Below are 10191 nucleotides of genomic sequence, written 5' to 3' on the forward strand. Positions count from 1 at the left end.
GAATAAAGTGGGCAAAGATGATGGTGGACCAGTTGATCGGAGTAGAGTAGAAGATTGCGTAGAGGTGGAGAGAAATTTTTCTGGGTACTAATCCTTTGCGAGGAGGCTTGGGATAGAGATTGTGAAGAAGAATATGAGCAAGTAATTGAGCATGAGGTTGGAGATTTCTCATGTGCCAGGGAAGGTGTGTGAAGTGAGTACAGAGAAGAATTTTTTGAAGTATTGAGTGGTCGAGTGGTACTATGTTTGTTAGATCGGTGCCGGTGGAAGGAAGGTTGAGAATATTGCCTAGTGAGAAAGCATCAAAGAACATCATGCGTCCTCGGACCTTGGTATTGATGGTAGTGCGGTTATGATCGGTGGAAAGATTTGTGTAGAAGAGACAAACAAGTTCGGGATAGTAGGAAGCTTGGGATGAAGTGTCTAGTAAGTGTTTAAGTTCGGGAAGAGATTGGTCAAGGTTAAAAGAGGCGAAGTCTTTGTAGTGAACCAATTCACCTGCATGAATTGGACGTGAGGAAAGAGAGTTGTAGAAGTGAAAGAGATCAGGAAACCTGAGATCAGCGGCAGTGATCAAATTGGTTGAGGAAGAGGCCATGGCAAGAGCTTAGGAAGAACGAGCAAGAGAGAAAAAGCTTGGAAGAAGTAAGAGTTTGTAAGAGAATAGAGATATTCGTGGGGAATGAGATATGAATCAATCTAATAAATAGGAGAAAAATAATGGTGATAAGAAATGAATGACATTGGAAGTGAAGGATTTTTAGATTTTAGCTGAAAGAGGAAATGTGTGAGTTGTAAAATAAGAAGCTTGTGAATGACAAATCAAATCAGTTGTTGGAAGATAGTGTATTGTATGTTAAGAAGGACATAGTTTTGAAATTTTTCTATATATATATATATATATAGCAAATTTACTATGGGAGAGTTTATCAAATGGTGAGAAGTGTCATGTGTTGAGTATGGAGTGTCTTATTAAATGCAAGAGAGTGAATGATTCAAAGATTTTAAAGATTTTGTGAAGATCATGTAAGAAAAGTTATAGAGTGAATAATGGCCCAATAAGAACAAACAACTTTTCCAAGAATTTACTTTATGTAAAAGCATTCCAAATTCGTGAAGAAGGAGTTTGGAATAGGACAAACAGGAATATATGAGGAAATGCAATAATTTCTCATTTAAGAAGACTATATTTTTGGTATGCGTGAAAAGAGTGTGAATAGTTATAAAAGACAACAATCACTTGATGTTAGATATGAAATGTATGACATAAAGTGGAGTTAGACGTGAACTGAAGTTGTTCTAAAGGACATGGTTTTAAAGAATCTCGATTGGAGAGAGAGATATAAAATATATGAGGAGGTCATGGTTTTTTAAAATGATAATTTTAAATGTATAATGGTCACGGATGGAGATTTACTTTGTATTGGATGAAAAGCGACAAGAAAAGTGTGGTACTAAATAGTACAAAAAGAAAAAGAATGGTGGACAGGTTTTTAAAAATAATTATTCATAAAAAAGTGTGAATGATGACATGATAGAAATAGAGTGTACGTAATATATGATATAACAAATGATATAGTAAAATTATACGTGAAACACAACAACTTAATCTTTAGAAGAAGGTAAAAAGAACTAAAAAGATAATCATTTGATTTTGACTAACATTTGAAAAGCAAGATTTCTCATAAAATACTATTCTTGTTTAAGTTATGTAGGCCAGTTGAGAGAAATATGTTATCATGTTGAAGGTGAACCAACTTATCGAAAGAGAAGTTTTCACAAAAGGACAAAAATAATAAAGGTGTTATGAGATGAGTGATGTGAACAATGTCATGATAGCTTTTACTTTAATATAATTAGTTCTTATGGATATGAGTGAAAGGGAATAGGACAAGGAGTCATTATAGATGTGTACTTGAAAGATGACAAGTTGAAAGACATAAAGAATGTGTCATGATGAATGTGTTTTTATAAGTGTTTAGAGTATACGTGAATATAGAAACATAGTTTGACCTTTTTAGAAAAATAAATATAAGAAATCGATAAGAATGAAACCGAATAAAATAAAACTTTAATAGAACTCATAAGATGTTTTAGTCTTAGTAGGTGAGATTAATTATAAGTCACTTAGTTTGCATATTCCTAAATCTCTTCTAATTCGTGTAAAGTCTTCATGTTTTAATGGTTTAGTAAAGATGTCTGCTAACTGTTGATTAGTGGGTATGAATTCGAGTTTAATTATGTTGTTTAAGACTTGTTCTCTTAAGAAGTGGTGTCTTATTTGAATATGCTTAGTTCGTGAGTGTAAAATAGAATTTTTAGATAGGTTTATAGCACTAGTATTATCACAGAAAATAGTTGTATTTTCAAAATTTAAACCAAAATCTTTCAAAGTTTGTTTCATCCAGATAACTTGTATACAAGCTAGGCTAGCAGCAATGTATTCAGCTTCAGTAGTTGATAAGGATACACAGTTTTGTTTCTTACTGAACCATGATACTAGTGAGTGTCCTAGCATATGACATGTTCCACTTGTGCTTTTTTTGTCAGATTTACTTCCAGCAAAGTCAGCATCACTGTATGAGATTAGATCAAATATAGAGGATTTTGAATAGAATAATCCAAAATCAACTGTGTCTTTTAAATATCTCATTATTCTTTTTACAGCTTTAAGATGTGATTCTTTTGGATTTGACTGAAATCTGGCACACAAGCAAACACTGAACATAATATCTGGACGGCTAGCAGTTAAATACAGAAGTGATCCTATCATACCTCGGTATACCTTTATATCAACAGACTTACCATCTTCATCTTTGTCCAAAACAGTGGTTGTGCTCATAGGAGTGGTTTTTGAAGCAGTTGAGTTCATGTTGAACCTCTTTAGAAGTTCATGAGCATACTTGGATTGATTGATGAAAACTCCATCCTTGGTTTGCTTAATATGCAGTCCAAGAAAGTAGTTGAGTTCACCCATCATACTCATTTCAAATTCCTTCTGCATGGACTTAGAAAATTCTTCACAGAGAGTGCTGTTAGTAGATCCAAAGATGATATCGTCCACATAAACTTGAACAATTAAGGTATGATTATCCACAACTTTTACAAATAGAGTAGAGTTTGCTTTGCCTACCGAAAAACCAGTTTTTAATAAAAAGGTTTTGAGTCTATCATACCAAGCATGAGGTGCTTGTTTTAATCCATATAAGGCACGTTTTAGTTTGAAAACATGATCTGGATATTGTTCATTTTCAAAGCCTGGAGGTTGTTTTACATAAACTTCTTCATTTATAAAACCATTAAGAAAGACACTTTTAACATCCATTTGATAAAGTTTAAAATCCATATAGCTTGCATATGCTAAAAACATCCTAATAGATTCAAGTCTAGCAACAGGAGCAAATGTTTCATCAAAATCAATACCTTCCTCCTGGTTGTATCCTTGAGCTACTAGTCTTGCCTTGTTTCTTATAACATTACCTGTTTCATCTAGCTTATTTCTGAAGATCCATCTTGTCCCAATGATCTGATGATCCTTTGGTCTTGGTACAAGATCCCAAACTTCATTCCTTTGGAATTGATTCAGTTCTTTAGTCATGGCTAGCATCCAGAACTCATCAATGATGGCTTCATCAATCTTCTTTGGTTCAAGTTGAGAAATGAATGCCATATTTGCAATCCGTTCTAGCTGAGCTCTAGTCTGAACCCCCTTTGTCAGGTCTCCCAAAATCTGCTTTTGAGGATGATCTTTGATATCGACAAATGTTCTTTGATGATCATCTTCATTAGACTTAGCTGTGATATCTAAAAATAAATCTGTACTTTCAACATCATCATCGTTAGTTTGCTTATGAACAGATTGATCAATAGATTCACAGAAACTAACATGCATAGATTCTTCAATAGAATTAGAACTCTTATTGAAAACTCTGTATGCTTTACTATGACTTGAATATCCTAAAAATATGCCTTCAATAGATTTAGCATCAAATTTATCTAGGCTATCTTTTGTGTTTAGGATAAAGCATTTACATCCAAAGACTTTAAAATAGTCTATTCTTGGAGTCCCGTCATAGAATAATTTATAGGGAGTTTTATTTAATAAGGGTCTAAAGAGAACTCTATTTGTTATATAGCATGCAGTATTAACAGCTTCTGCCCAAAAAGATTTAGCAAGATTATTGTGTTGGAGCATAGTTCTAGCAGATTCCTGAAGGGTTCTATTCTTTCTTTCTACTACACCATTTTGAGGTGCAGCTCTAGGAAATGCAAAGTTATGAGAAATACCATGCAAGTTACAAAAATTTACAAAAAGTTCATTTTCAAATTCTCCTCCATGGTCACTACGGATTTTAACAATCGAACAAGATTTTTCATTTTGTAATTTTTTACATAAAATTTCAAATTGACAAAACGTATCACTTTTGTTTTTCAAAAATATTACCTAAGTAAATCTTGAGTAGTCATCTACAATGACAAAAACGTATTTATTGTGATTAAGACTAGCTACTCTAGAAGGACCAAAGAGATCCAGGTGGAGAAGCTCTAAAGGTCTTTTGCTTGAAATGATATTTTTTGATTTGAAAGATGATTTTGATAGTTTTCCTAGTTGACATGCATCACAAAAATAATCCTTTTTAAAAGATATTTTGGGTAACCCACGTACTAACTTATCTTTAGCTAATTTAGACATATATTTGGAGTTGACATGACCCATTTTCATGTGCCATAAATGTTGAGTGTCATTATTAGCTATAAGGCAATGTTCAGTAAAGTTTTCTAGGTATAGTTCATATATATTATTTCTTCTTATACCTTTTAGGATGATGTTCTCGTTGGTGTCTGCTATAAGACATGCACCATGATTAAAGCTAACATTATAATTTGTGTCACACATTTGACTAATACTAAGAAGGTTATGTTTTAAGCCTTTAACCAGGAGAACATCTTTGATAAGAGGTTTATCAATATTTCCAATGTTACCAATACCAATTATCAAACCTTTGTTGTTATCTCCAAAGGTGACCGTTCCTCCTTCTTTGTGATGAAGAACAGCAAAAAGGTCTGGATGTCCTGTCATGTGCTTTGAACATCCACTGTCTAGTATCCATCTGTTCTTCTTCTTTGGAGCCTGCAAAACATTAAGTAAAACTTCTTTTTGGTACCCAGTCGGGTCCCTTTTTGTTAGATTTTGGAACCCAAATCCATTTTGATTTAGGTTTGACTGCAGCTTTAAAGGAGTTTAAGGAATTAAAATTATAATACTCCTTTTTGGGTTCAGAAGAACTTTTCACAAAAGTGGTCTTTTGATTCATACAAGAAGGCTTGTTGAAATGAGAGTAGCCAATACCATTCTTGTAAAAAGACACTTTTTAAGAGGATAGGAGTTTATCCAAGTTTTCTTTTCCTTTAGTAAACTTGAAAACCGTTTTCATAAGGTTCTCAGTTTTACTTTTTAATTCTGAAATTTCTACTTGCAGATTTTTAGTCTTGGAGCTAGTAGAAGAGATTTCAGAAGTAATAAGAAGATTTTTCTTTTGTAACTCAGAATTTTCAATACTGAGTTTTTCATTTTTCAGTATAAGCTCTAGATTCTCAGATTTCAAATGTCTATTTTTGATAATCGTTTTCCTTGATTCTTCAAAAAGTTCCTGAAAAACATTTTGAAGTTCTTCAATGGAGAAATCAAGGGATTCACTTACAGAGCTTTCTGCCATGAAGCACATGTTGGCGGTTTCTGCTTCATCATCATTTGACTCTTCACTGGTGGATGGTTCTGAATCATCCCATTGAGCATGCAGAGCCTTTTTCTTGAAGAACCTTTTCTTTGGTTCCTCAGTCTTGGATTTTCTTTTGAGAAGAGGACAGTCACGTCTCAAGTGACCTGGCTTATTACACTGGTAGCACATAGAATCTTCTTTTGGGTCTTTTCTTTCTTTGTGCTTATTTGGAAGCCGGTTCCTTCTCATAAAGCGCTGGAATTTTCTGGTGAGTAGCGCAATCTCAGTTTTTTTTTCTGAGTCCTTATCCTCAGAAAGGGCTGGGAAGGCTAGAGTTTTCTTTAAAGGTTGTTCCTCTTCTCTTCTTTCCTTCATGTGGACTTCATAGGCCATAAGATTGCCTATTAAATCGTCCAAGGTAAGTTTGGACAAATCTTGAGCTTCTTCAATAGCAGCAGTCTTTTTTTTCCAATCAGTTGTGAGAGATCTCAAGATTTTCTTCACCTTTTCTGTCTGAGAGTGGGTTACACCCAGAGATTTCAGATCGTTGGTGGTGTTGGTGAATCTGGTGAACATCTCTGTGATGGGTTCATCTTTGTTCATTTTGAACAACTCATATTTTCTGACAAGAGATAAGATTTTGGCTTCTTTCACTTTGTTGGTTCCTTCATGAATAACCCCCAAAGAATGCCAAATATCATATGCAGATTCACATATAGATATTCTATTGAATTCATTCTGATCAATGGCACAATATAAGGCATTCATAGCCTTTGCATTTAGGTTTGCCATTTTCTTTTCTTCATCAGACCATAAGTTATAGTCTGCGGAAGGAGATGTGTATGGATGCTCAACAATTTTCCATACAGTAAAATCTATGGATTTGAGAAATATAGTCATTCTGCACTTCCAGTATCCATAGTTGGAGCCGTTGAAGAAAGGAGGACGAGATGCGTGTTGACCTTCAATATCACGAGCATAAGAGGTAGATGCCATATGTGATGGAAGACTTGTTATGTCGAAACCAGCAAACCTGCTCTGATACCAAATGAAATTCCACTATAGGGGGGGGGGTGAATAGTGAAATACGATGCAAATTGATAAAATAAAAAATAAGGCAACAAGGCACAACACAATAAACACAGGATTTATACTGGTTCGGTCAAAACCCTGACCTACATTCAGTCCTCAAGCAAACCACTTGAGCTTTCCACTATAACATCCGAGTCACCGGATAAATAGTATAACACCCTCTTCCTCAGAGGTCTCCTTCTCTCAACAGAGAAGGGGCACACCCTCTTCCACAGAGGTTTTCTTCTCTCAACAGAGAAGGACAACACCCTCTTTCACAGAGGTCTTCTTCTCTCAACAGAGAAAGGCAACACCCTCTTTCTCAGAGGTCTACTTCTTTCAACAAAGAAGGAAAACAGTGAATAACAGAAAGTTACAATACTTCCTATAGAACCTTCAGAATGATATGAATGCACGAATGAAGGATTCTCAGAATGTTTTGTTCTTTTCACTCAGAAGATACTCTTTGTCAAAGAGCTATTCTTGACTTTTTCTTTTTCTTTTCTCTTTCTTTTTCTAGGCTCTCTTTCAAATATCGAATAGGGATTTTTCTCGTTGTAAGCTTACATATCCATTTCTTGTCTGAATAGTTTATTTGAGTGTGTTTATATAGCTTTTAAAAAAGTAGTCGTTACTTTTTGAAATCGTAGCCTTTTTGAGATGTGAAATGTCATGTCATTTCAAAAAACATCTTTAGAGAAATTCGAGAAAGTCTTTTTTTCCATAAAAGTAAAATATAGGGTACAATAGTCGTTGTAATATTTTAGGTAATATATATTTTATGTAAAAAGTCTATTTCTTACAATAGTACATTGAACGTTGGATTGTAGGCTGTCATGTAGTTTTGTCTTTATCCTAATTAATGATTTGTGGTACATAAGTACTTCTTTACTTTAAATAAGTGTAAGTACAATAAATGCTTTGAGATATTTATTTGTACATAGTCATATCAAGAGTTTTCTTTATGATGTATTTTTCAATGTCTACAGAGAGAATGGAGATTTTAAATAAGTCGACATTCTTGAGAAGGATATTAACAAGGATTTCTTACAGGAGGTATTAAATGCTATACAAGGAGAATGATGACTTCAAGTAAGTTGACATTCTATGGGTTTGTAAAAAGGTAACTAGAGTCTTTTCAACAAGTATTATATTTGTTTTTCTTTGTATAGCCGATTTCCATGTTTTGTCTTTTTCCTACTTTTAAAATCATTACTTTTCAAGTTGTCTTGTATATGATATAAGGTACAATTATTATATTTTGAAATCATGTCAAAATACCTTTTTCATAAAGGGTTGTAAGAAGGTACAATTATTTGTTTTCAAAAAGGAGCTTTTTGAAACTATAGTATACTTTTATGAAATAGCTTTTATGAATGAGTATGTAATATGCATGCTTCTGAAGGTTCTGTTACATATGACTCTAAAGAAGAAAAAATCTTCAACTTGAGGTAGCTGATCTCTTTAGATGGTCTTTAGGAATGCATGGCTCATCAAGCTTTTTCTTCAAGGAGTATGATTGCACCATAGTTGTACTTGAACAGGAGGTCTCCATCCTTTTTGAGTGAGATATCCTTGCATCAAATACTCGTTAGATATATGGCAAAACATATCCAGTCATAATATAACATTTTTCAAGAAGACATATTATCATATCATATGAAATCAAATAAGACAATGTATCATATTATGTGACATCAAAACAGAGTTTCTCAACATTCGACACCATCAATGATGCATCAATGGCAACTAAAAAAAAATGAGTAAACAGAGAGGAAGATTGAAAAAGAAGGAAAAGGATTTACCCGATTTGCAGAAGTCCTGAAGAAAAGGGGGAGGAAATGCTGATGAAAGCTTGAGGATGCCTAAGCCAGGAGGGGTGAAGACGGATTGATGTTGGCTGGAATCCCCCCCCCTTTTCATTGCAGGGGATGCCTGCTTATATAGGCCACGAGAGAGGGGAGTTCGTTCAGGATGAATGGAGGAGGGAGGCTTTCAGGTGATCGAGGGTCGAGAATGGGAAAGGCTCGTGAGGTCGTTCGATGGGGAGGATCCTTCTGGAAAGGGGGAGCCTGCGGCTGATGGAGGTATGAAGGAGAATCGGTGGTTGAAGATGGAAGGTGGAGAACCCAGGGATTCGTTGAAGATCGAAGGGTAGCAAGCGAGAGGGAGGATGCGCGGAAAATGGCCGTTGTGAATTTTTGTTTTTTTTGTTTTCAAAAAGAGGGTTCCTTTTAAGAAATTTTCTAAAAAAATAGTTTAAGATGAGGTTTTTTAGTAAAGATCAACTTCAAAAAGCTAGAAATCATTTGTTTTTCTTGTAACTTTTCCAAAAAAAAAATTTGGTTTTGTGTTATTTTTCCATTTTTTTTTATATTTTTGGAACAAAAATCTAAGATTTTAAAGGAAAACACTAAGTTTTTTTTTTCTGAGAAATATTTACAAAAGTGTTTTTTTAAGAATTTCAGGCCATTTTGGGGAAATTTCTTCAGAAAAATGGGTTTGGACCCAAGTTTTAAGAAAATATTCGAGTTTTGAAACTTGAATCGAGAAATATAACACGATGGATCCAAACGGGTGCCGGATGGACTGTCCGAGCTATATAAAAAATTATTTTTGGTATTTTCTGTAACTTTAATTTAAAATTTGGACAATGAGACTCAGATTTGGATCTAAAAAAAATTGATCCAGATCCGAAATCAATAGAATGAATTTAATTTCAGTAAAACTTGAGAAATGAACTAGAATTTAGATTTAAAAGTGGCTTAATTGCTCAGAAAATGATATCACGGGCAAAAAGGGAATATTTAAAAGATTTTGAAAAATTTGGGGTGTTCACAAATGCCCCTTTTTGCTACTAAGCCAGCAAAAAGCTGAGTTTAGTGGCAAAGATAACACTCCAAATTTTGAAAATGCCCCAGTCAGCAGATCTGAACTGGGTGTGGAAGAATTATGGCTTTTCAGGCTTAAAACCTTATCCTGAATGGCTTGGGGGAGACGAAATCCTCAGGAGTGATATGACTGAATAATATAGATGAGGAAATCGTGATGGGACTCTGGGTGAAGATCCTGAAATGATGAAAGATAAGAATTTTGATCAAGTCTCATGGGTGAGACAAGATCAGCTTTTCAGAATGACTCAGGTTTAGCCCTTAACCTGGATGGGACGAATATATCTCAAAATAATCTGAATGGGGAAAGGAATATGTGAGGACCTTGATGGGACATTTTTGGAAAATGCCTCGTGAGATGAAGCTCAAGTATGATCCTATCCTGGATGAATATACAAAGCATAGATTCCTCGATGGGAAGAACCAAGATGGGACTGGAGGAAAACACCTCGTCGAAAATGAGGGAAAACTCGTTGGAACGAGATTCAGATTTAACCGAAACCTGAAAA

This window comes from Nuphar pumila, chromosome 6 (genome assembly GCF_984573655.1).
Source record: "Nuphar pumila chromosome 6, dmNupPumi1.hap1.1, whole genome shotgun sequence".
Classification (NCBI taxonomy): Eukaryota; Viridiplantae; Streptophyta; class Magnoliopsida; order Nymphaeales; family Nymphaeaceae; genus Nuphar; species Nuphar pumila.